Source organism: Dermochelys coriacea, chromosome 13 (assembly GCF_009764565.3).
Source record: "Dermochelys coriacea isolate rDerCor1 chromosome 13, rDerCor1.pri.v4, whole genome shotgun sequence".
In the NCBI taxonomy this organism is placed as follows: domain Eukaryota; kingdom Metazoa; phylum Chordata; order Testudines; family Dermochelyidae; genus Dermochelys; species Dermochelys coriacea.
The window spans coordinates 33,832,365-33,858,435 of NC_050080.1; the positions used below are offsets into that span (position 1 = coordinate 33,832,365).

The 26,071-nt window shown below is 43.2% G+C and overlaps 1 long non-coding RNA gene and 2 pseudogenes across 3 annotated transcripts; 1 reads left to right on the forward strand and 2 right to left on the reverse strand.

Annotated features, from left to right (window-relative positions):
- Positions 1-353: 353 nt before the first annotated feature.
- On the forward strand, positions 354-2,447 carry LOC119842191 (annotated as a pseudogene).
- A 6,060-nt stretch (positions 2,448-8,507) lies between these two features.
- Positions 8,508-11,476, reverse strand: LOC122456435. 3 transcript variants are annotated; one of them, XR_006275360.1, is made up of 2 exons: positions 11,393-11,476; positions 8,508-8,798 (listed from the first exon to the last, which is right to left on the reverse strand). It is a non-coding gene; the product is annotated as an uncharacterized LOC122456435 (long non-coding RNA). The 3 variants fall into 3 exon arrangements; XR_006275362.1 differs by lacking the exon at positions 11,393-11,476 and adding an exon at positions 10,676-11,091; XR_006275361.1 differs by lacking the exon at positions 11,393-11,476 and adding an exon at positions 10,500-10,666.
- Positions 11,477-24,220: 12,744 nt separating this feature from the next.
- On the reverse strand, positions 24,221-25,169 carry LOC119842030 (annotated as a pseudogene).
- Positions 25,170-26,071: the final 902 nt, after the last annotated feature.

A 26,071-nucleotide genomic window follows, 5' to 3' on the forward strand; every position in this document is an offset into this window, starting at 1 on the left:
TGCTGAGTGCATTAAAATAGAGATTAGACAGTGCGAGGAATAATGAGGGGAGAGATAGAGATTTTGATGATGATGACTGTACAGCCTGTAGATCTATCTATCTATCTATCTATCTTATAGAGGTCTTTCTTAAATTTTTTATTTTGTATAAATTAGTTAAGAGATGCAATTAAAAGATCAATTAAAATACAGTTAGCTCAGATTCTTCAAATGAAATCAAATGAATTTTGATAATTTATTTGAGAAGTGTCATACAGATCACAGCAAGACAATCTACTCTCTTTAGTACATGTCACATAACGGAAGTCCAGCCCAAGCCCAAACATCTACACAGCTATTTTTAGCATCGTAGCATGATCCATTGTCTGCAGATCCAAACTCTGAAACTCGCTGCTGCAGGTTTGGGTTTTTTTTCTTTCTTTCTTTTTTTTTTTGCCATGTAAACATACTTATTGAATCCAACTAGCAACTTGATTGACTGAGTAATGACTGAGTAGAAGGTTGGTACAGGTATCCAGTGCAAGGTAATATTTTGGCTCCTTGCATTCCTTTACTCCCTCATTCCCTGGATGCAAATCTGTCTTGTATATTAATTTTAGTAACTCCTAGAATACAAGTTGTTCTGGTCTCCATTGTAGTAGGCTCTGTACAAACACATAGACAATTATCATTGTTGTTTTTAATCAAACATTTATGCTACAATAGTTTCTAGAGACTATCCCTTTTTTCGATTCAAATATTTAAGTAATGACCTGTGTACTGATTTCATCATTATTACATACTGAAGTCATGTATTCTTCACCAGTGTCAACATAAGCACAGATGACACCCAGTATTATTAGTAGTGTTGCTTTTCAAATATGAATAAGGGCCAGATTCTCAAAGGTATTTAGGGACCTAAAGATGCAGGTAGGCACCAAGTGGGGTTTTAAAAACCATCTAAGCAGGTTTCAGAGTAGCAGCCGTGTTAGTGTGTATTCGCAAAAAGAAAAGGAGGACTTGTGGCACCTTAGAGACTAACAAATTTATTTGAGCATAAGCTTTCGTGACCTACAGCTCACGTCATCAGATGCATTTCACTTTTTTCCACTGAATGCATCCGATAAAGTGAGCTGTAGCTCACGAAAGCTTATGCTCAAATAAATGTGTTAGTCTCTAAGGTGCCACAAGTACTCCTTTTCTCTAAGCAGGTAAGGTGCCAAACTCACTTCGGTAATTTAGGAACGCAAATGCTATTGAATGTCAATGAAATTTTAAATAGTAAGTCACTGAACCACTTTTGAAAATCTCACTGATTAGTATTAGCATTATCTGTAGTGTGAAAAGGATTGCCAATAAAATGAAAAAAGACAGTGAGAGAGAGAGATAAGTACGGAATTAGATCGGCAGATAGATTGATCGGTTGATAGATGTATGTGTGTAAGGGGATAGATTGATCCATCAAAAGATAACATACCGATAATCACTAGTAGTAGATATGTTGTTGTTCTGATTATACATTTATTTATTACAGAGCTGGCTGTCAGACATGGAGATGAGAAATCAAACCCTCCTCATCTGCAGCTCCTCTTCTTCATGAGCTTTCTCATTGCCTACACCTTAGTAGTGCTGGAAAATGGCATCATTATTGTCACGATCTGGTTGAACTGTCAACTTCACTGCCCTATGTACTTATTTTGAGTAACCTGTCCTTCCTGGAAGTCTGGTACATCATAGTCACCATGCCCAAAACTACGGTCAGCTTCATGTGGGGGAGCAAATACATTTCCTTCATAGGCTGTATGATGCAGCTCTATTTCTTCCTTTGCTTGGGGAACACTTAGTGAATCCTCCTGGCCGTCATGGCCTATGACTGATATGTTGCCATCTGCAACCCACTTCGTTATCTGGCCATTGTGAGCCAGGCTCTATGTATCCACATGGGAGCTGGGTCCTGGCTGTGTGGCTTCTTCATCTCTGCATGGTAGGTGTTTCTTATATCTCAGCTGACATACTGTGGTCTCACTGTCATCAACCATTTCTTCTGTGACATGTCCTATCTCTTGAACTTAGCCTGCACAGACATGACCTGGGCAGCACTGGCAGATTTTGTCGCTGCCCTGTTTATCCTGCTGATTCTCCTCTCTGTAATAATCCTTTCCTATGCTTGTATCATCTCCACTATTCTCTGCATCCCCTCCACACGGGGCTGCCAGAAAGCATTCTCCACTTGTGCATTGCACCTCATTGTGGTCGTTATCTTCTATGCTGCCAGCATTTTCATCTATGTCCAGTCCCAGGCCCTTCCGTCCTACAACACCAACAACATTGTTTCTGCTCTCTGTGCCATTGTTGTCCCACTCTTCAATCCCATCATCTACTGTCTGAGGAACAAGGAGGTCAAAGAGGTCCTGAAGAAGACTTTGATCAGCAAAGGAGTTCCTCCGCAGAAACATCAGCACACTTAGTTAGAAATGGAGGGCGTGGAAAAGGAAGAAAATGGAAAAACCAAAATTGAACTCGACACAGGGATCACTGAGTGAAAATCTCTGGCCAGTGTTATGCCACAGGTCAAACTAGATGATCATGATGGTCCCTTCTGGCCTTAAAATCTCAGATTTTATTAAAGCCTATCCATATGAGCAGAACTTCAACTTGAGCATGGAGTGACACCATCAAGTCTTTGTGCTCTCTTGGGACAAAACAACCCAGAACCCATGTGTTATTCCCGTGTCGCTAGCCTACAATTCTGATATAGATTGTTCCAACACCCTTTCCCCTTCCCACCATCTCACAGTCTCTTAACCTCAGCTTCATTCTGCACCTGCTCCTCATATTTTCCTTCCAGACATTTTCTCTGCTCCATCCACCTCTTCCTTCTCCCTTCCCTTGTCTTTCCATTTCACTAATACCTTCCTAATTAAACCCACCCAATGGAGAAAGACATGGTGGCACTCACATAGCGTTTGCCACCATCCCATTGATTTTTTTGCTTGTGTGTTCTTCAGATTGCAAGGGACAGTCTGCTATTCTGTGTTTGTGCAGAGCTGAGCACAATGGGGCCTTGATCTTGGCTGATCCCTGGACGCTACCATAATAAACACGATTAATGATAAGTAACAAAACAAAGCTCTTTTATTTTTGTCTAAATTTTCCAGTTTTTCAATAAAAAACTCAAACTGGAAAATGTGTTTTGTTTTTTAATATAAAAAACCTAGTTTTTCAGTTAAAAATAAGGTTTTTCCAAAAACAAATGAAAATTTTAACAAATAAGTGATTTTACTGCAAATAATTTTAGGAAACTAAACATTTTCCAGTTTTTGGTTCTTTTTTCTTGAGCAAAGTCCCCAAAATTTCACAGGAAAGTATTTAAAAAAATGTCCAGTGAAAAATAACTGGCATTTCTCAACCAGCTATAGCAAGCAACATCATTGGCCTGTATCATCAATCAGAGCTACCAAAGATGTCTCGTGCTTCAATATAAAATTTTCACATTGTCTGCCGACCACAAATTACCCATGGGAATTATTTTGTGAAACGTGAATACATACAAGCAAATGGCAAGCTGAAATCATATATAGATGTATTATGTAAATAATTCTTTGAAAATATTGTTAATCTTTGTCATGAGTGCACAGGTTTGGTCCTCTGGAACAGCTGCCAGTCAGTCTCAGTCAGGACCCTTTTCAGTGTGACGACCCACAGGGTGCACTTTCACTAGGGTAAGCCTCCTTGGCTTCAATGCCTCCTGGGACAGACCTTGGAGTGTTCAGCACCCCTGTTTCTTGCCATGGGCTCCCACCAGTCAGTCCACCTATATAAGACACCTGGGGAAGCCTTACACATTCCCAAAAGGGCCATGCACCCCCAACTTTTACAGTCAACAATGAACCCCAGCCAGTACTGTAAAACAGAAGGTTTATCAGTTGTCTGAAAAACAGTGTAGGGAAGTTCTTTGTTAGCACAAAAGCCAGAAAATTACAGTAAAGCCCATCTTGGGTAGACCCAGTACCCTCTGGCTCCCCCCTAGAGCTCCCAAAACCAGGAGATGGATCCACTTCCAACAGCCCACCCTCAGTCATGTCCAGTTGTACCTCTGTCCTTTGTTCCCAGGCAAAACTTGTCACCTGGCCTCCACCTCTCTTTCTCTCTCTTTGTTCTCCAACTCATTGTACTTGGCTGGCTTCTTGTAGAGGTTACCCCTCCCTCTGCGGCCATCAGTTGCTAAGTTACAGAATATGCAGCCATTGTCTGGGGTCCTGGCAGCTAGACCACACTCAGACCCAATCCTCGAGAGGTCTCTGCAAAGATCAAACACTGTTATCCCACCACCTGGTTAATCGTGCAACACATGCACGAGGCATACACACAATATTCATACAAATCATTAAGACCCCCCCACTTCATCACAATCTCTAATTAATATTAGGACTTATTTTTCTGTTTATTTAAAAGTACCATCTGGACACCTGAGAGACTTTATAATCAGTCTAGACGTGAGGTTTCATGGAGGTATTTTGGTTTTCAGGATAAGGCACTGGACTAAGAGTAGGAAAGTTAATGAGAATTGAGATCCTATTACTCTTGGGGATGCAAAGTAGCTATAGCCATGTCAGTCCCAGGATATTAGAAAGAAAAGGTGTGTGAGGTAATAGCTTTTAATGAACCAACTCCTTGTCTCTATCACCAACAGAAGTTGGTCAAATAAAATATATTACCTCCCCCACCTTATTTCTCTTGGGCTCTTTTTAGAAAATTTCAGTCACTGTATTAAGCGGAATATTTTGGCTGGACCTTTAAGCAGAGGCAGGTGGATTTCAGAACCAGGCTATTTCAGTTGGGACCAGATAGGAAACAATATTTCATCTATGCAACCTGAGGGAATGATGGAGATCATCCGGCCTCAGGTTTTCCTCCCTGGACCACATCAGGAGGGGATTTATGAAGGTGTTCAGTCGTGGCCTAACACTGTTTCAATGGTAAAGCCTTCACTGGTCTTGATGGGAGCCGAGTTGGGCACATTTGAAATGCCATCTTTAGGCATGGAATGTCAATGCCCCTTGTGGGCTGTGATGTGAGTGAGTCATGCACTGCAGCACCATGGCAGTTATGGGAACAGAGCAACTCAATGATACACAGTCAAATTTACTCACCAGGGCAGGACATAACCAGTAGTGCAAAGGGAAATGTAGAGTTGCAGGACTCTGTCTCTCTGTCTGGCTGTCTGTTGTCATATATACCCCTCTGTCTATCCATGTAGGCTGAGATTTTAATGCTACTGAAGGTATTAGATTGGCCTATTCTCAGTAATTTAAATAAGAACTGGGTGTCTAAATGACCATGGTGGATTGGAAATCTTCTCCTTAATGTGTCTATAAAATCTATGCTTTGAGCAGGGGGTTGGACTAGTTGACCTCCTGAGGTCTCTTCCAACCCTAATATTCTATGATTCTATCAGCTATTATTCATCTGTCTAACCACGTCATTCATTTTTCTGCCTCTCTGTCTGTCCACTAACTTTTCTAATAATCTCCAGCTAGCATCGGTATATTGGTCAAGGTATGTATTTGTAATGTGTCCAGTCACACTGTTTTCTAGGCACTGATTCCCTTCTCACTTACCTTGGTATAAATTAGGAATAACTCTATATGAGTCAATGAGTCTGAAATTTCTCTTGTTCACCTCAGAGTAAAGCTGGAGTAAACTCTTTGAAATAACTGGGGGTGCTTTTCCTCTCTCTGTGTAAATCAGGGGTAATCTGTAGTGGAGTTAGAGCTGACTGAACATTCTTCATATTTTTTTCCACCAAGAAATGGGGTTTCATCAAAAATAAACTTTTTCAAATGAAAATGTAATTTCTGAATATTTTTTAAAAGTTTTTATACAGGATATTCCTACATGAAACAATATTTGTTCAATTTCATTATGAACTGAACATTTTCATTTTATTTCACTTTTGTACATTTTGGATTTTTCACACCTACCTTTTTTTCTTTTTTAACTACTAAATCCATTTTTAGGTTTTATTTTGTTTGTTTGCTATTTTTTTCTTTTATTTTTCTTCCCTTTCCTTCAGTGCTCCCTATTCTTCAGCTCACTGAGAAAACCCATGAAAAAAATGTGTTTGTTCTTTGGGTGATTGCTTACATTGGGATGCAGGTGTAATTTTCAGACCAGTTCTCAAGGGACACTGAAGGTACAAGTCTAGGCTGAGGCACACAAACCAAGTCCACAACTGCAGAGTTCCCAAAGATATAAAATTTATTACGCTTGAGCATGGTGCCCCTCTGCTAGTCAGGAGGGGACCCTGAATGCAGTTTATACAGAGATTATATACCTTTTAGTAAAGCATGTTGCCCTCGTGCATCGGAAACCTTAGCCAATAGACAAACCCCTTTCTTATCTTCCACCTATCCCTGCTAGGTACATTCCCCGTGCTAAACTATTACTTTAACTATACACCATAGCCCTGATGCAATACACCAGTAACTTTTCTTATCAAGATGGGAGGCCCACATCAAAAGAGCAGGAGGCAGGGAGTTAGGAACAGGTGAAAAACAGACAGGCTGGAAACAAGTGGAAGAGTTTTCACAGGAATGCAGTATCTAAGGAACACTCCTCCTGGTGCATGATATGCTTGCTTTTAGACAATGGTGGGCCCCAAACCAAAATGGAGTCACATATGCTAACTTTTCCTTAACAGTCTCCCCTTTTCTTTTGTATGTCAGTAAGCTATATTGGGGCTGAGTAACCGCGATGCAGGGTTAGCAGTTGCTGACAGCACATACTACAACATTGTAGGCATACAAAAAATTACACAAAAGCAATAACAGCCAAAAGAATTAAATACAAAATATGCCATCCCCAAACACCCACATCCGGTAGCCATGAGGTGAGCCAGTTCCAGACCTCCTTGTCGAGGCTGACGTAGTGGAATAGGGCTGCCTGCCGCATGAGGATGTGGATGTCAGTTTCCATCCTGTGATGCTGATTTACAAATACACAACAGCTTGAGTTAACCAGAGCACAAACCCCGCCCTGGTTTGCAAGGAGATAATCCAAGGCTAGGCGGTTTTGCAATGTAATTTGGGATAGCTGAATTACTTCAATTTGAAGGGCAGATAAGGCGCCTGCAGTAGCATTTGCCATTAATTCCAAAGCAGCTAAAATGTTAATGATAGCTTTTTTAAACTCGCTTACTCCTAACCATGGCAGAAACTAATGCCCAAAGGAGTGAAAGCCTGTGGGCCATTGAGAAAGAGGGTTTAAAGGAATACTTTGTCGGTTTCTCCATACTAGATTGCGGATCTCTCCCTGGGTCAGGGTCTGGTGTACTGTCACGGCGGGTACTATAGCCCTTAAGGTACATGTACCATAGCATCCTGCCGGGAGAATCTTATAGGCTGTGTGATTGCATAACCAATACCAGCCAGACCCCTCAGGGACTGGCCATGGGGCCCCGGAGTAGGAGGAGGGGCCTACTGTACCAGAGCTGAGCTGAGTGGTGTCCTTGCACCCCACAAAATTCCCCACAAAAACTGTATTTTCCATGCCCTTACATCATGACACACATAAAGCATAATTACCCTGGGCCACCATATCAATAGACCATCTTTGGATCGTAACATTCCAGTTAAATGTAGTGTTTGCCCATAGCTTAGCTTGGAGTGTTCGATTAAGAGGGATAGGTACCTCTACCAATGGGACTCCCTGACCCAAATATATGGGGGTATGAATACAAATCCAACACTGCGTTTGATTTACACCCTGTTTTATGGCACGGGTTAAATTCAAAAAGCTATTGCCCTCCCATCCTTGTACTGGACTTGGGAATAGGGAGAGGAACCCCCAGGCAAACCATACCAATGTCGGCATCCTCTTCTATATCATACAAAAAAAACACCACCACCAATGTAAGTCCTAGTGGGCTGTAAAGGTCCCAATAGCTGGAAAGCTCAGTTCATGGGTTGGTAGTGGCATTCATTCATGAAGTGGCTTATCCGATGGCTTGTCAGGGTCAGATGGGGGTCCCAGTGCCAACTTAACATAACTATGATAGATCCAGGAACCTTTACCTGCAAAGGAGTGGTGGCAGATGGTGGGAGTAATATTCGTGGCTGTAAGGCGTTTTTGGTATTCATCATCCGGAAGACAATTAGAGAGGACAGTGCATTCTGATGGTACTTGCCCACAAGCACAGATTCCAGCCCCTGGAATAAACCCACCCCACCACTTCACTCCACATTCCCAAGAATACATCCTGCAACTCTCTCCCTGCCAATGTACAATGCTCTGTCTTTGCCATCAAGGCCAATTCTCGATGGTTTTTGTAGTCAGGAACCCTTGGATCGTGGTAGTTTCAGCAGAGCGGGCGTTCCTTCTTTTCTTTTGGAACAGTCGTAGTTTTGCATTATACAGGGGAGAGCACGTCACCCTGTAGTGCTTTGGTTTCTTTAGCAAATACTGAATGCAGGTTAGCTCTGTCAGTGGACAAGGGAGAGTTACTAGCACTTCACCTTGTCCTTTCCCCTGCTGTCCAAAAGGAGGAAAGAAAAAACCCAGAAGGAGGGACAGGCTGAGCAGTAGTCGAAGTGAAGTCATCTTGAGGTGGAGGGGTCTTTTAACAATAAGAAGCATGGGTCCAGGCAGTCAGTCCTTGGCACTTCACAGCGGTGTTGGTAGTTAGCAGGACTTAATAAGGGCCTTTCCAGCATGGGGCCAGAGTAGTCTTTCGTTGATGGACCTTTATGTAGACCCAGTCACCTGGTTTTAACAAATGGCAGGCTTGCTCAGGATCCTTGGAGCAGGACTTCTTTTACCTGTATATACAGAGACCTAACACATTTCATTAATGTCTGGCAGTGTTTTGCAGATCTCACAGCTGCTTGGGCACATTCAAGCCCACCTCTTTCTTGGATGTCAGCCAAATCCTAGCTGTGAGTAGTGTCCTTCGGCAGGCCAGCGTCTTATCTTTGGACCGAGCCTGCCAGCTACAGCGTTGAATTAGCTCGTCCTCCGTTCTTTTTCTTCTCCCCTTCTTGGCTTCTATTAACTTGCAAAGGAAACTTTCACTTTCCACTCACACACCTTTGTTCAAAAATGAACACATATACATCGCCCATTATACAGCACTTTAGTCATATTGTTCAATGTATGCCACATACACCCTTCTTGTAAAATGACTTTATTATGGAGCTTTGGAGCAACAAGCCAGGACAAGCACACACACTTTTGAGGAGTCCACTTGGTACAACCTCTGGTGTCCAATAGCTTTCCTCCCTACCCAGCCATCTGGCTAGAAATTTGAGGTAACCAGAAGGATCCCATATATAATATGGGGAGTGGGTTAACCTTTCATGTCCTTGCTTCCAAAGACTGTTGGTGTGTGAATTTTAACAACAATTTTTTCAATTAAAAGATCTGGCCATGAAATTTCTTTTTCTTATTTAAGAAAATGTATTAAAATGCATCCAATGAAGTGAGCTGTAGCTCACGAAAGCTCATGCTCTAATAAATTTGTTAGTCTCTAAGGTGCCACAAGTACTCCTTTTCTTTTTGCGAATACAGACTAACACAGCTGCTACTATGAAACCTATTAAACTTTAGTATATCACATTTTCCTGATATTATCCAAACACTTTGTATTCCAAGTTGAATAAAACATGTATCTGCATTTTGATTTATCCCTTCTATTTAGTTTTAAACTAAACTGTCCTATGAAAAATTAGACACAGCAATTCTGGCCACAAGACAAACACAAGACAGAACACAGAATATAATTCCTATTGTGCCAGTAAATTCATGATATGTTGAATTGCTTTTCAGCTGGCATCAGTTTTCTCTGATTTTCTGAAAGTCAAAAAGAACATAGATCTACCCCTCTGGGCAGTCAGTCATTGCTTAAAATATTTCCTTTTTATACAAATACCCTTGCTAACTGCAGGCAAAACAGAGGAATTACCCATATTTTCTTGTATTTGTTTTATAGGCAGCCCAGGTTTCAGTGGCTTCTACCTTATCAGTTAGGTAATTTACATTAAAACAAATGCTTTCTGGCTTGCTTTTGGATCCTCAGCTTAAAGATTCTTACTTTAAAAAGGGCACAGTAAACTTTACCAGACTTTTGATTGCCTTTTACTTTTAACGCCGGCTGTCAAACACACAGCGACCTGAAAGGAAGATACCACCTATTGTAGCCCCTTGGAACCTAATAAGATATTAATTAAGTAGCACTATATAATTGGCATTCCTTTGGAAAAGGGCCCATTTTTCTCAAAATGGCTGCAAAGGAACCAAGAATTCTTTTTCTTTCTAGTATTTCACAAAGTTCAACTGCTTAATTCCCTCCAGCAACTACAGAGTTAACTTCTCACTTTCCTTTCTTAAATCACTTGCTTATCTCCCAAAAGGACAACCAATCAACTCAGATTTAACATGCCAAGTATTATTCTGGGATTTAAGTTTCCAATTCCTGTAATTATTTATTCCTTTCCTTTCACTGTGCCCTCCAAGGTTCCAACCTGTTTTCCAATCTCTCTATCTGTTGCCTGCCCACTTGGGCCTGATCCTGTTTTTCTCTCTGAACTGTCCCTTCCATGAGCACCAGCTTTGTCCCACTACCCATTTAACAAGGAGGGTGGGCTTCTTAACTAGCCCCCAGCCCTTCTGGTCTCTTCTTTTAAATATTCTCACTCACAAGGGCTACCCGAGTCCTCCCCCATGAGGCTTGTCACCCGGACAGAATGCATGGCCAATTGGCGGTTTAACTATTTAATTTCCTCTTATGGCAGACACACTGCTGTTACGGCGTATGCTGAGCACAAATGATTACATTTTGACAAGTCTCTGAAGGACTGGTACTTGCTTAGCCAGTGCTTCCTTTTCTGCCTGGAAGTCCTGTCTTAAGGCTTGCAACTGGTCCTGGGCGTAGGTCAGAAAGCCGAGGGTAAGCCAGAGGAGGGGCAGAAGCAGGCATAGCACAGAGCGGGGCTGGAGACCCTTGAGATAAATAAGAAAAGGAGGAGGAAAGAGGATGTCCTTTTGCACGCGCATCAGCCCAGTTGTCCCATACATATCAATAATCCATCTGGGCTAAAGCTTTGTCCTCCAGCCTTTTCCTAAGTGCTATTAATTTGTCCCCAGCAAAGGACACATCCGGTGGCCATTCGAGAGGTGTTTGAGTTGTTAGTGCTAGCCACTCAACCTTGCACAAAATTACAGCTTTCCTTTTACCTAACCCATGGGTACCAGAAATATTTCTCCAATTCTCGAGAATTTCAGCCAAAGGGGTCCCCCTACTTACACTCTGCCCAGAACCCATAATGGGCTACCAAAAGGACACCAAATATGCCACCTTATCGCCTAAGTGATGGCCCACACTCCTGCTCCTCGGAGTTCTCAAAGGTGAACTCACCCTGTGCCGGCTGGAGCTGTCCGAGAGGAGGATTATGGTCTCGCTCTAGAGTCCCGGTGGAGTCACCAAGAACTGTTGTGAATTATACCTGATAGGTCACGCACAAAAATTGCTACGAATTATACCTTATAGGTCACTCGCAGTTCGAGTCTAGGCCGAGGCACACAAACCAAGTCCACAACTGCAGAGTTCCCAAAGATATAAAATTTATTACACTCAAGCATGGGTGCCCCCCACTAGTCAGGAGGGGACCCCGAATGGCAGGTTATACAAAGATTATATACCTTTTAGCAAAGCATGTTGCCCTCGTGCATCAGAAACCTTAGCCAATAGACAAACCCCTTTCTTATCTTCCACCTATCCCTGCTAGGTACATTCCCCGTGCTAAACTATTACTTTAACTACACACCATGGACCTGAAGCAATGCACCAGTAACTTTTCTTATCAGGATGGGAGGCCCACATCAAAAGGCCAGGAGGCAGGGAGTTAGGAACAGACAAAAAACAGACAGGCTGGAAACAAGTGGAAGAGTTTTCACAGGAATGCAGTATCTAAGGAACACTCCTCCTGGTGCATGATATGCTTGCTTTTAGACAATGGTGGGCCCCAAACCAAAACGGAGTTACATATGCTAACTTTTTCTTAACAATCCTCATTCCTATTTCTCATACTACCATTATCCCTAAGATCCTCATTAGTTTTATTAAAGACTGAGGCAAAGTATTTGTTTAGATATTGGGCCATGCTTAGATGATCCTTAACCTCCACTCCATCCTCAGTGTTTAGTGGTCCCACTTCTTTCTTTGTTTTCTTCTTATTTATATGGCTATAGAACCTTTTACTATTGGTTTTAATTCCCTTTGCAAGGTCCAACTCTTGACTTTTAGCCTTTCTCACTTTATCCCTACATGTTCTGACCTCAATAAGGTAGCTTTCCTTGCTGATCCCTCCCATCTTCTACTCCCTGTATGCTTTCTGCTTTTTCTTAATCACCTCTCTAAGATGCTTGCTCATCCAGCTTGGTCTACAACTCCTGCCTATTAATTTTTTCCCCTTTCTTGGGATGCAGACTTCCGATAGCTTCTGCAGCTTTGACTTGAAGTAATTCCAGGCCTCCTCCACCTTTAGATCCTTAAGTTCTTCAGTCAAATCCACTTCCTTAACTAATTTCCTTAATTTTTGAAAGTCAGCCCTTTTGAAATCAAAAACCCTAGTCACAGATTTATTTTTGTTTATCCTTCCGTTCAGTTTGAATTCAGTTAGCTCATGATCATTTGAACCAAGGTTGTCCCCTACAACCATTTCTTCTATGAGGTCCTCACTACTCACCAAAACCAAATCTAAAATTGCATCCCCTCTAGTCGGTTCAGCAACTACTTGATGAAGAAATCCATCAGCTATCGCATCTAGGAAAATCTGAGCCCTATTATTATTACTAGCACTTGTCCTCCAGTCTATATCTGTGAAGTTAAAGTCTCCCAGGATCCAGTTTCCATTTGTATTTACTTCATTAAAAACATTAAGGAGGGCTGTATCCATATCCAAATTAGATCCAGGCAGTCTATAGCACACCCCAAGTACTATCACAGGGGAGGCTCTAGTAGTTTTCTTCCCCAATGTGATTTTTGCCCAGACGGACTCTGTCTTATCCATTGCATCGCTTCTTATTTCTTTACATTCTACCTCATCATTGATATACAATGCTACTCCACCACCTTTACCTTTATTTCTGTCTTTCCTAAACAGCACATACCCTTCAATAGCTGTAGTCCAGTCTTGACTACTATTCCACCATGTTTCTGTTATCCCTATAATATCTGGTTTCACTTTCTGCACCAGTAGCTCTAGTTCCTCCATTTTGTTACCTAGGCTCCTCACATTGGTGTACAAACATCTGATTTTTTGCTGTTTGGCCTCACTCACATTCTTTACCTAATTAGGCACGGATATTCTACAGCCAGTATGACCTATTAGACTGGTATCCACACTGCCCTTCCTCCTTATGTCCATTCTCCTACCCCACAGCTGTATCCTTTCTTACTTTGTTTTCTTCCCTCTCAATGCTAAAATCCGGCGTCGAGATTACCTGGACATCTCCTAACCATCTCCCCCAAATTTCTAGTTTAAAGCTCTCTTGATAAGTTGTGCAAGCCTCCATCCTAGAAGTCTATTTCCTTCCCTACTCAGATGAAGTCCATCCCAAGAGAACTGTCCTATGTTCATGAATGCTTCCCAGTGGCCATGCATCCCAAAGCCCTCCTTATAGCACCACTCCCTGAGCCATCTGTTGATAGCCCTAATCTTGTCACACCTTTGTTTCCCTTCTCTAGGAAAAGGCAAAATCCCACTGAAGATCACCTGAGCCTTGATTTCCTTAAGCGTCTTCCCCAGCCTGGCATAGTCTCCCTTGATATGTTCCAGTGAGAATCTACCGGTATCATTTGTTCCCACATGAAGGACAATCAGTGGATTATTTCGTGCTCCCTTTAGGATCCTTTTCAACCTCAGGTCCACATCCCGTATCTTAGCACCTGGAAGACAGCACACCCTTCTATTCTCTGGATCAGCTCTGGTTACAGGCCTGTCTATTCTTCTCAATAAGGAGTCCCCGATCACGTAGACCTGCCTTTTCCTGGTGACCGTGCAATTCTCCGGTCTATCCCCTGCTCCCTCTGGCTGCAAGTTCTTTCCATTCCTATTCTCCCTTGTAATACTCTTCAACCCATCCTGTAGCCTCCTGTGGCTCCTATTTGGTGTAGTCTCCATTGACTCTTCCCCTTTTCCTATAGGACTAGCTGCTTTCCTCTCCTTCCTTGCCCTTCCACCTTCAGTGACCACTTGCTGAGACCCTTCTTTATTTTCCAACTCTGCAAACCTATTCTTGAGCTCTATTTCTCCTTCACTAGCCAGTCTTTTCCTCTGCCTGATTTTCTTAGTCACATGCTTCCACTGTCCACTTTCCTCACCCAGCAGTCTCCCCTCAGAATTCTTCAGTCCTGCTTCCATCTGTAAGTCTGAGCTTTTCCCTTCAGCTGCCTCATGTCTTTGCTCCATAATCCGTTCAAAGCCCCTTCTAAACTCAACCAGACTTTCCACCTGCATCTCCAATCCTCGGATCATTTCCTCCATCAGATCTACCAAAGGCATTTCATGCAGACAAAATTCTTACCAGGTCCCCGCTCCAGGATCCTGCAGCTTCCACATCCAGTCATCTTCATTGTGTCTTCCACTGCATGGGTCACTCCCACTGCTGCCTCTGTATCTGTCACAGCCTTCCCACCTAAATCCTGTTAATCTGGGAAACACAAATGACACCAAAACCCTCCACCCACAGCAAAAACAACCCCCCAAAAAGCACCATAATACAAACTCTCCTTTCAAACTCCCACTGAAACTCCCCTGTTTACAGCTCTGTTTGCTGCCTCCTGTTCTCAGCCTACAGAAAAATCCTACTGTGCTTCTAGTTCAAAATGATCCCCTCTGCCACCATGTCAAGGTTCCTTCCCCACTCTGAACTCTAGGGTACAGATGTGGGGACCTGAATGAAAGACACCCCCCAAAGCTTATTCTTACCAGCTTAGGTTAAAAACTTCCCCAATGTACAAACTTTGCCTTGTCCTTGAACAGTATGCTGCCACCACCAAGCGTTTTAAACAAAGAACAGGGAAAGAGCCCACTTGGTCTTCCCCCAAAATATACCCCCAAGCCCTACACCCCCTTTTCTGGGGAAGGCTTGATAATAAGATACTCACCAATTGGTACACATGAACACAGACCCAAACCCTTGGATCTTAAGAACAAGGAAAAAGCAATCAGGTTCTTAAAAGAATAATTTTAATTAAAGAAAAGGTAAAAGAGTCACCTCTGTAAAATCAGGATGGTAAATACTTTACAGGGTAATCAGATTCAAAACATAGAGAATCCCTCTAGGCAAAACCTTAAATTACAAAAAGACACACAATAGGAATATACATTCCCTCCAGCACAGCGAATTTTACAAGCCATTAAACAAAAGAAAATCTAACGCATTTTTTAGCTAGATTACTTACTAACTTTACAAGAGTGGTAAGGCTTGTATTCCTGATCTGTTCCCTGCAAAAGCATCAGACAGACAGACAGAACCCTTTGTTCCCCCTTCCTCCAGATTTGAAAGTATCTTGTCCCCTCATTGGTCATTTTGGGTCAGGTGCCAGTGAGGTTACTATAGCTTCTTAACACTTTACAGGTAAAAGGGTTTTGCATCTGGCCAGGAGGGATTTTATAGCACTGTATACAGAAAGGTGGTTACCCTTCCCTTTATATTTATGACAACAGTATTGAAACTTTTCACAGGAGAAAAGACATTCCAAACCTGATGTGCTGTATGAAAAGGGAAACTGAGGCACACTACCATATTGCTTTCATGGTTAAAGACCAAGATTCCTATATTTTGGACAACATTAATAGCTACATTGATTTGATGTTAACTGGGTTCCAAACATTTGCCAGAGCTTGTATAGATAAAGTAGCTTTAGCTTTAGCTCTTGGCAAGATCACATGAGACATACAGGAACCATGCTGCAAGAGCAGATCCAATCCCTTTTTGTTCTAGCCAGGTTTTCCCTTGAGTTTGTTAAGAGATTCAATCATGTTATTGAACATGACTTTGATAAACCATTTCTGTTATAATCCAATACTTGCTGTAGACAGACAGAATCAAGGAGGGAAGCTCTTGGGATTCTGTCAGTGATGTTTGTGTCATCCCTTCCTCCATCAATTTTGCATTGGGGGTGTGATGCTATTGACTTGAACTGGGACCATATAGAACATTGTTGCAATCAAGATCCTGTAGTGGCACCAAATCTTGTATAGAGGGGATCAAATAAGGTGTCTAAGACAAGGTTATGGTTTGCTGGTTATGATTATGCTATCTATATGCATTTATCATTTTTGTCTTTGAAGTTATAAGTATTGGCTCTATACTGTCTGTAGTTCAAACTTGTGCTCTGCTTCTGGGTGACACCCCAGACAAGTTGGTGTCAGCTCTGCCTAGCCTGCTTGATGACCCATTAAGGACCATCAGCTATACAATTGACCCATTGAGAAAAGGCAGACACGTCTTGTGACTCAGCAAGGTATGCGGAAATGTGCCTATGGACAGAACTCCGAGGTTTTTCCATGCCATGTGATGGACAGCTTGACTTTGGAACAAAGAAAGAAAGACAACAAAAACACTAACCCAGGAACCTATCCTTTCAACAAAGCCCGATGCCAACTCTGTCCACATAGTTATTCAAGTGACACCATCATAGGAACTAATCACATTAGACATGCCATCAGGGGCTCATTCACCTACACATCTATCAATGTGATATATGCCATCATGTGCCCGCAATGCCTCTCTGCCATGTACATTGGCCAAACCGGACAGTCTCTACGCACAAGAACAAATAGACACAAATCTGACCTCAAGAATCATAAAATTCGAAAACCGATAGGAGAACACAGCCTGTAGTATCTGGCTGGTGAATCTTGCCCATATGCACAGGGTTTAGCTGATCGCCATATTTGGGGTCGGGAAGGAATTTTCCTCCAGGGCAGATTGGAAGAGGCTCTGGAGATTTTTCGCCTTCCTCTGTAGCATGGGGCATGGGTCACTTGAGGGAGGATTCTTTGCTCCTTTAATTCTTTAAAGCACGATTTGAGGACTTCAATAGCTCAGACATAGGTGAGGTTTTTTGTAGGAGTGGGTGGGTGAGATTCTGTGGCCTGCGTTGTGCAGGAGGTCGGACTAGATGATCAGCATGATCCCTTCTGACCTTAGTATCTATGAATCTATAACACTTCAACCTCTCTGGCCACTCAGTAAAAGATTTAAGGGTGACAATTTTGCAACAGAAAAGCGTAAACAACAGACTCCAAGGAGAAACTGCTGAGCTTGAATTTATATGGAAACTAGATACCATTAACTTGGGTTTGAAAGAGACTGGGAGTGGCTGGGTCATTACACATATTGAATCTATTTCCTTAAGTTAAATATCCTCACACCTTCTTGTCAACTGTCTAAATAGGCCATCTTGATTATCCCTACAAAAGTTTTTTTTTCTCCTGCTGATAATAGCTCATCTTAACTAATTAGCCTCTCACAGTTTGTATGGTAACTTCCAATTTATCTGTATGTATATATACATCTTCTTAATGTAAGTTCCATTCTATGCATCCGATGAAGTAAGCTGTAGCCAACAAAAGCTTATGCTCCAATAAATTTGTTAGTCTCTTTTTATAAAAAGCTGCTGCAGCTCCTCCATCTGATTTTCAATCCTGCTTCATACCTCTGGAGAAACTTTGCCACACTGAAGCTTTGAACCAAGGATGGAAAGACCCATCCCAGCTGTGGATGTACTCCAGAGACTTGATTTGAACCTGTAGTTTATTCTATCACTGCTGCAAGCCTGAACCAAGAACTTTGCTATTACTGATTCCTGACTGATTCCATTTAACCAATTCTTGCTCTCGTCTATATCTTTTCCTTTTATGAATAAACCTTTAGATTTTAGATTCTAAAGGATTGGCAACAGAGTGATTTGTGGGTAAGATCTGCTTTGTATATTGACCTGGGTCTGGGGCTTGGTCCTTTGGGATCGAAATAATCTTTTTTCTTTTACTGGGGTATTGGTTTTCATAATCATTCATCCCCATAATGAGTGGCACTGGTGGAGATATGGGGAAACTGGAGTATCTATGGGAATTGCTTGTATGACTTGTGGTTAGCAAGTGGGATGAGACCAAAGTCTGCTCTGTTTGGCTGTTTTGGTTTGCTTTAGAGGTGGAAAAACCCCAGCCTTGGGCTGTAACTGCCCTGCTTAAATTCAGCTGGTCCTGAATTGGCACTCTCAGTTTGGTCCCGCCAGAACCAGCATCGTTATAAGGTCTACATTTTTATTACAATTTTCCTGGCTTGTTAAAGTTCTTTCATTCATTCTCAACCTTCTTTCAACTTTCAGGACCAGTCTATTTCCAACATGATAAACTATACATGTTGATGTTTGCTTATGGTTGTCCTTATCTCCTATGGCTACATCATTACTACTGTCATGCGGATACCCTCCGCCGAGGGAAGATGCAGAGCCTTCTCCACCTGCACTTCCCACCTGGTTGCTGTGGGCTTGTTCTTTGGGACAGTCTTCTTTATGTATGCCCAGCCTGGGGCCATAACTTCCTCAGGTCAAAGTAAAGTGGTCTCTGTGTTCTACACCACTGTCATCCCCATGCTGAACCCTTTGATCTACAGCCTGAGGAACAAGGAGATGAAAGAGGCCCTGAGAAGACAACTAAAAAAGAAAGGCTTTTTCCACTGAGTTCCCTGAAGTATCAAGGCTATTGAAGAGTGGATAGATATTTGAGATGGATGACAATGGGTGCCAAAGACAGCGGAATTCCAACAAGGCTCTTCCATGGAACAATGGTCTCAGCTGGTGAATATTATGGGGAAAGGCAGGGACTTTCAATTGCCTAAGGAAATTAGGCACCCCATTGAACATCTAACTCCCTTTGGCTCCTTTGAAAATCCCAGGCAAAATGTAAGGGTGATGAATCAGAGGCTAAGTCTATATCCCTTGGAAGGGGAACTCTCTCTAACATGGGGGTGGATGGTTTTGTGGTAAAGATGTAGGACTGTGACTTGGGAAATCTGGGATCTATTTCTAGCTCCCCATGTGAACTTGGGCAGGCTGTTTACGTTGAGATGTTAATAGATTTGAGCATCCAACTCTCATTAACTTTAAAAGGATTTTAGTGTCCAAAGTGCTTAGGCAGCTTTGAAAATCTCAACCTTAATCCCACTGTTTCTCAGGTCCTCATCTGTGAAATGTGGATATTGATACTTCCTTTCTCTGGCTCCATCTGTTTACATGTTGACTTTTTTGGGAGCACAGACTTTTTCTGACAATGTAGTGTGCAGCATCTGGTAAAATGGGACCCTGAATGTAAGTGGAATCTATAGTCATTGCTAATATGATAACTTTGAACCCTGGAGATGCATTGGCAGGGACAGCTGACAGCCACCCCTATGTGGCCACCCAGCCTCTTGATTCTACTTTGCATGGTTGCTTACCCTTTTCTCTGAACATTGTCAAACTGTATGTACCCCTTTCAGTGGATGCTAACGTAAAAGTCTCAGAGAAATAAACTATGGGACTTAGGCTCCCAAGTCACTTAGGGACATATTTTCAAAGGTATTTTGGCACCTAAAGAGGCAGATAGGCATCTGGAGGGACTTTGGTAAGCACCTAAACAGAATTGTATCAAATCAAATGGGACAGAATAGATTATGATGCTTAAGCGAAAAGATACACAAAATGTCTCTCATTAAAAGGCCCAGTTCAGCTCCACATGAAGCTGATAGTCATTCCATTGACTTCAGTCAAAACCCCAGATACCCCAGCTGGTGTCAGTTGGAAAAGATCCATTGAGCTCAACTCACTGAAACCCCAGTTGGTGTGAAGCAGTCGTAGCTCCACTGCAGTCAATGGAGCCAGATACCTAGTTGTTGTAAATCAGCCCCTTTGCCATCAGTGGGCCAGATATGAAGCTAGTGTAGATCATCACACCTCCACTGAGTCACTGACTTCAGTGGACCTCTGCTGGTTTCCACCAGCTGGGCCCCTTGTGTGAGAGTGAGGGCCTGATCCCATGTCCTTTGAAGTCAATGGAAGGACTCCCATTGATTTCAATGGCCTTTGGATCAGGCCATGAGATCAGAATCTGTCCCACTATCTCTTGGCTCAGAGAGTAGAGCATGGAGTTGGCACATGTGAGGACAATAGCCAGTGTCAACATTTGATCAGCAATACGTTCTCTTCTTCTCCCATTGGAATCAGCGGTAGAACTCCCATTGATTTCAGTGGCACCATGAATGTGCCCAGCAAACTGATTAGCAAATGCAAAGTCACATGCTTGTAATCCCCCTCCATAAAGTAAAAGACCAATTGTTAACCCCTTAACATCATACCCCTGAACAATATCTTAGTGTCATTGTTTAGCAGTTACTGACTTTCACAACTATGCTGAAGAAAATGGGTATACAGCATGTGGAGGGATTTTCAATGGCACCATGGGCCACATTCACAAAGGAATTTAGGCTTTGCACAGCTCAGTGTCATCACAGCTCAGTTTAGGAGCCTAGAAAATCACTGGGATTCACAAAGCCTGAGTTAGGTGCCCAGGCTCCCTGTGCAGTGAACAGGGAAAACTAGGTGCCTTAGAATGGGACTGACAAAAGTCAGCATGCTAGGTGGGTCCCTGCTAAACCAGCCAATGATGCTCAGGGAGTTTGCTGCCTAAATCCGGGATTGAGGGAGCCCCATATCTGAGTATCCCATAACCCAGGGGCAAGGGCACTCACCTGTGAGGTGGCAGATCCCTGTTCAAATCACTTCTCCCCTTCTGAGCACATTTACCACGTGGGGACCTTCAGGCGAGTTAGGCCCGAATTCCCTTGGTCTGTGCATCACTCTGAGGCTTAAATGTCCAGACATCTAGAGGGAAGCAGTAGTGCATTTGCCACATGGGTGCGCCAGGGCTCAAGCACCCATGGAAAAAAATAGGGAGTGCTCAGCACCCACCAGCCACAGTGCTTCCGGGTCCCAGGGCTGGCCTCCGATCAGCTGTTCAGCAGGCCCTGGGATGGCCAGAGGAGCAATGAGTGGTTGGCGGGAGGCGCTCGGGGGAGGCAGAGAGTCATGAGCTGCGGGCTCACGGGGCGCGAGTGGGGAGTCTCGAGGGAGAGGCAGGGTGGGGGCAGGAAGAGTCAGAGTGAAGGCAGGGCCTTGGGGGCAACAGGTGGAGCAGGGCAGAGCAGTGGTGGAGCACCCGCTGGGGGAAAGAAAAGGCCAGTGCCTGTGTCATGCCTAAAAGCAGAAACATAGGTGCCCAGGGAGCTTTTACTGCCAAAAGTTAGGTGCCCCTCTGCTGCCTCCTCAGCCCTTCCCCCTGCTCCTCTCTGCCCCCTGGCCGGACCCCAGGACACCTCCGGCTCTGGGCAGTCTCTGCTTCCCACCACCTGTGGGGCCCCACCCATCTCCCCAGAGCTGAACCGCCTGGGACTGGTGCAGCCTGGCCTGTATCAGTCCAGGGGTGCAGGAAGGGGACAGTGCAGGGAGCTTGGCTTGGCCCCTCCAGAGGAATGCGTCTTGAGGGAGCCCAGCCGGGGCAGGCCCTGGCCTGGCTCATCACACCACTCCCAAGGGACTGGAGCGATCCCCCGCCCCGGGATCAGCCCTGGCTGCACTGCCGGCTCAGCCTGGCAGACACAGTTGCCTCCCAGCAGGGCCAGTGTGTGCGGCCAGGAGGCAGGGCGTGGGGGAGTGGGTTTCTTGCAGGGGCAGTGCTGGGCTGTGAGGGGGCAGGGAAGATGTGTATGTTGGGGCGCTGGGAACTAGGGGTTCTGTGTGGGGTGCTGGGCAGTTGTGGTGAGGTTGTGGGCAGGGGGGCGCTGGGCAGGGATGGTGTTGTGCAGGGCGCTGTGCATTTGTGGAGAGGTGTGGGGTGGGTGCTGAGCACAGTGGATCTGGACATAGGGGGGCTCTGGACATAGAGAGTCAGGAGGATGTTGGGTGGGGGGCTTTGTGGCGTGGCATGGGCCCACCCCCCGAGGGGAAGGGGCATGCTGGCAGCACTGGGCCAGGTGGGCCACTGTGTGTTTGGCAACTGCTGGTTTGTAAATAGTGCCCTTGCCCTGGGCTGGGCAGAGCTGGGCTGCCCTTGCCATGCCATGACCCATTTGCCCTTGGCTGGCCCCTCACTCTGGGGACTGACCTCCCCAGGCCATGCTCCATTGCTCCCATGGGGAACCACAAAAAAGTTTGGCACTGGGCCCACAAAAGGTTCATCTGGCCCTGCTGGGTTTGGTAGCAGCTGAGTACGGATTTTGTGAATCCCAGCGGGTGGGATTTAGGCCCCTAAATTGGCAGTTGGATGCCAAAGTCCCTTTGTGCATCTATTCCATAGGCACCTAACACTGAATGATTGCAATGGGTGTTAGGTTTCAAGATACTGTTGAGAATCACACTAGGTGTCAGAATAAATCTGGCTCAAGAAGACTACTCAAATGAGTAAGGGCCAGATTTTCAATATATTCAAGTGCCTAACTCCCACTGGAATTTAAAATAACTTTAAAATCTATCCGTGTGTTTCTGTATAAGAGTAGGAGTTCCACTTTAGGGCTTGAAATATTTTGTATGAGTGGTGAAAGAAAGAAAGAAAGAAAGAAAGAAAGAAAGAAAGAAAGAAAGAAAGAAAGAAAGAAAGAAAGAAAGAAAGAAAGAAAGAAAGAAAGTTTCAGCATTTCCACACAGCAATGTAGAGAGGCTGTCATTTACACACTGAAAACAGACAGAATGTATGTCCCTTTATAATTTTATTTTTATGTTTTAAAATTGGTACATTCTGAGACTCATTCACCATATTTACAGGCGACTGATATTCAGTTATTAAGATCCTGGGATTTCCATGGTAAATGATCAGAGTGAGTCTGACACAGCGACCTATAGTCCACTTAAATCTCATCTGAGATCAAGGAGATTTTATCCTCTAAAAAGCCTGCAGAATTGGGCCATTGTTGTGTCCATTTCACCTCCAAAAGAAACAGGAAATGAGGTTTGATATGATTCTTTTACTAAGTTAATGAAACTTTAAATGTGGAGAGAATGGTCTTGACCTTTCCTTCATTTATGCAAGTTTTACAACAGTGCAACTACATTGATATCAGTGGAGTTACTCCGGTTTTACAATGAGCAGATGAAGGGAAAATCCATCCCCTTGGCACCAGCAGTTTTTCTCTAGACCTAAACTTGGGTGAGTGAGAAGAGAATGAGCACCACTAGCTGCAACGGAGTTACTAATGATTTACATCAGGGTGTGTGATAGTGGAACCAAGCCCACTGGTATAAACGCATCTACTAGTGATCTATACCAGGATGAGTGAATACTCCTGATTTACATCAATAGGAATGAGATTTGAATCAAAACCACTGACTTTATTGAGGTGTGTTACAGACACAACACAGGAGTATTGCACATAGATGAACCAGTCTAACATAGACTCTATCTGTTTCCATTACCTGATACAGATGTCACATTTTTTACCATTTTCCAATAGGTACCTCACCATGTCATCAGAGATACTTCAAGGGCTAGATTCTGAGCAGGCTTAAATCCATGTAGCTCCACTGAAGTCAGATTGGCTAAACCAAATTTATATTATCCAATGATTTGGACTGAGGTAATTCCTATTATCAATATACGGAAATATACAAATAAATATGGAAATACTTTATTGTCACAAATATTTTGTATAGTCAATGCTCTGGAATGTTATAGGAGCAGAATAATTGCCATGCATCATCATCCTATCTTCAGTAGTTCCCAGTGTCAGCTGTTTCAAAGACAACAGTATTATAATCTGAATCATAGAGAAAAATTCTTCCTAAATGAGAAAGTAACAATTGGTTCATACCCCAAAGCAGGAGGTCCCTATAAACAATGAAGCCATTTTAAAATTCTGCAAATTTATTTGATTACATAATATCCAGTGGTAATGAGTTCCACAGCTTAGATGGCTAGATAGATATTTTGAGCTAGTCCCCTACTCTCCCGTGTCGCTCCCCCCCACCATTCATACACTGATCCCAAATATTCATTAGTTTATAGCTGGAGAAAAATGACAAAGAAAAACAATTAAATAGTTTGTCAGAAATTTGTATTTCTTCTTGTTGTTTTTTTGTTCACATTTCAGAAGTTCACAAAAGACCTGCACAGGCAGATTTGGTCTCTATGTTCATAAGCAAGGTTCAACTTTTCAAAGATTTTTTCCCCATAGTTCTGCTCCAAGCTTCTTTCACTTCTTTGTTCCTTAGACTGTAGATGAAGGGATTCATCATGGCGATGACAAAGGTGTAAAACACAGACACTGCTTTCCTTGGGTACAGAGAAGTTAACCAGGTGGGCTGTGCATACATGAAAGCTGTGGAGCCATAAAATAAACTCACCGCTATTATATGGGAGGTGCAGGTGGAGAAAGCTTTGTGTCTGCCCTCAGCAGAGCGAATCCTGAGGATGGCGGAGATGATATAAGCATAGGAGATGAGCACAAACAGAGAGGTTCTCCCTATGATAAGGCCACATAAGCTAAACATCACTGGGTTATTTATGTATGTATCACTGGTGGCAAGACTAATCAGGGGAGGGCCGTCACAGAAGAAATGATTGATCTCATTCAATCCACAATAATGCAGTATAAAGGTGAAGCCAGTCTGCACCTTGGAGTTCACACAGCCACCAAAATATGACCCCACCACCAGCTGAACACAAACCCACTTGGACATGGTTACGGTGTACTAGAGCGGGTTGCAGATGTCAATGTACCGATCATATGCCATGGCTGCCAGCAGGAACCCTTCAGCGGTGAGGAAGACAGAAAAGAAGAAGAATTGGATGGCACATCAATTGTAGGAGATGGCTTTTCTCCCTGCTAAGAAGCTCGCCATGGCTTTGGGGGCGATGGTGGAGATGAAGCAGAAGTCTAAGACTGACAGGTTCATGAGGAAGAAGTACATGGGCGTGTGCACGCGAGAGTTGACTCTAATAAGGAGGATCATGCCGGCATTCCCAAGCACAATGGTAATGTAAATCACCAGAAACACCAAAAAAGGGGACTACGTGAGGTGCTGGACTACTTCCAAACCCTAGCAGGATGAATTCTGTCAATGCTGTGCAGTTGTCCTCTCTCGCTGTCTCCATCACTTGAAATCCCCTATCTCAGAGGACGTTGAGAAGATACATTCATGAATGTTTTGTAAGTGCTCAAATCCCATGGGGAGGGATAGAAAAGTATCTTTGGAGTGATTTTCAGAATTAGTCAGCTGACTCCTTAATTCACTGCAGTTCTGTGGCAATCCCAGCCTTGAGAGATGAACTTGATGGCAAAACAGCCTTTGGCTTCACTGTTAGAAAATCAAGTCCTAGTAATCCAGGTTCAACCCATTCATAATAAAATTAGAGTTTATTTATGTATTTATTTTGGGAGGTGAATTTTTTTTAGATTGTACCCAATTTTTAACCAACTTTTCTGTATGGTTGTAATACAAGGCATGAATGATAGAATCTCTCCTTTCATGAGTAATCCCACTGATTTATAAAAAGAGTGGAAGAATTGGTGCCTTAAATATGAATTATATCAATCTATGGATGAATATTTATGAATTATTTCTTCATAATTTCTTTTCCTGGAAGATTGCAGGGGTTCCATTTGAGAGCTTTTACCTTTAGATAGAATATTGTCTGTCTTAATCTAGATCAAATTAAAGGGACTTTTGCCTGAATAAGAATGGAGTAAAGTCTTAGTAAGAAATTTCAGATTAGGTATTTTCTTTAAGCTAAAAGCTATTTTGACAGTAGTTACATATACACATTTAGTACTGGATTCTGCCACCCTTACTCACATCATGGAACACCTTATTCCCAGTCCTACTGATAACAGTGGATTTTTTCTTTTCAACTGTATTATGCTTAAAATTGTAAGGGCATTTACAGATTGTTACCACAGATAAGAATCTGTTCCATCATATGAAAGGTAGCTGGGTTTGGTCACTGGAATCCCGGACAACACCTAATGATATTCGGGTAAATCTGTGATGAAGAAA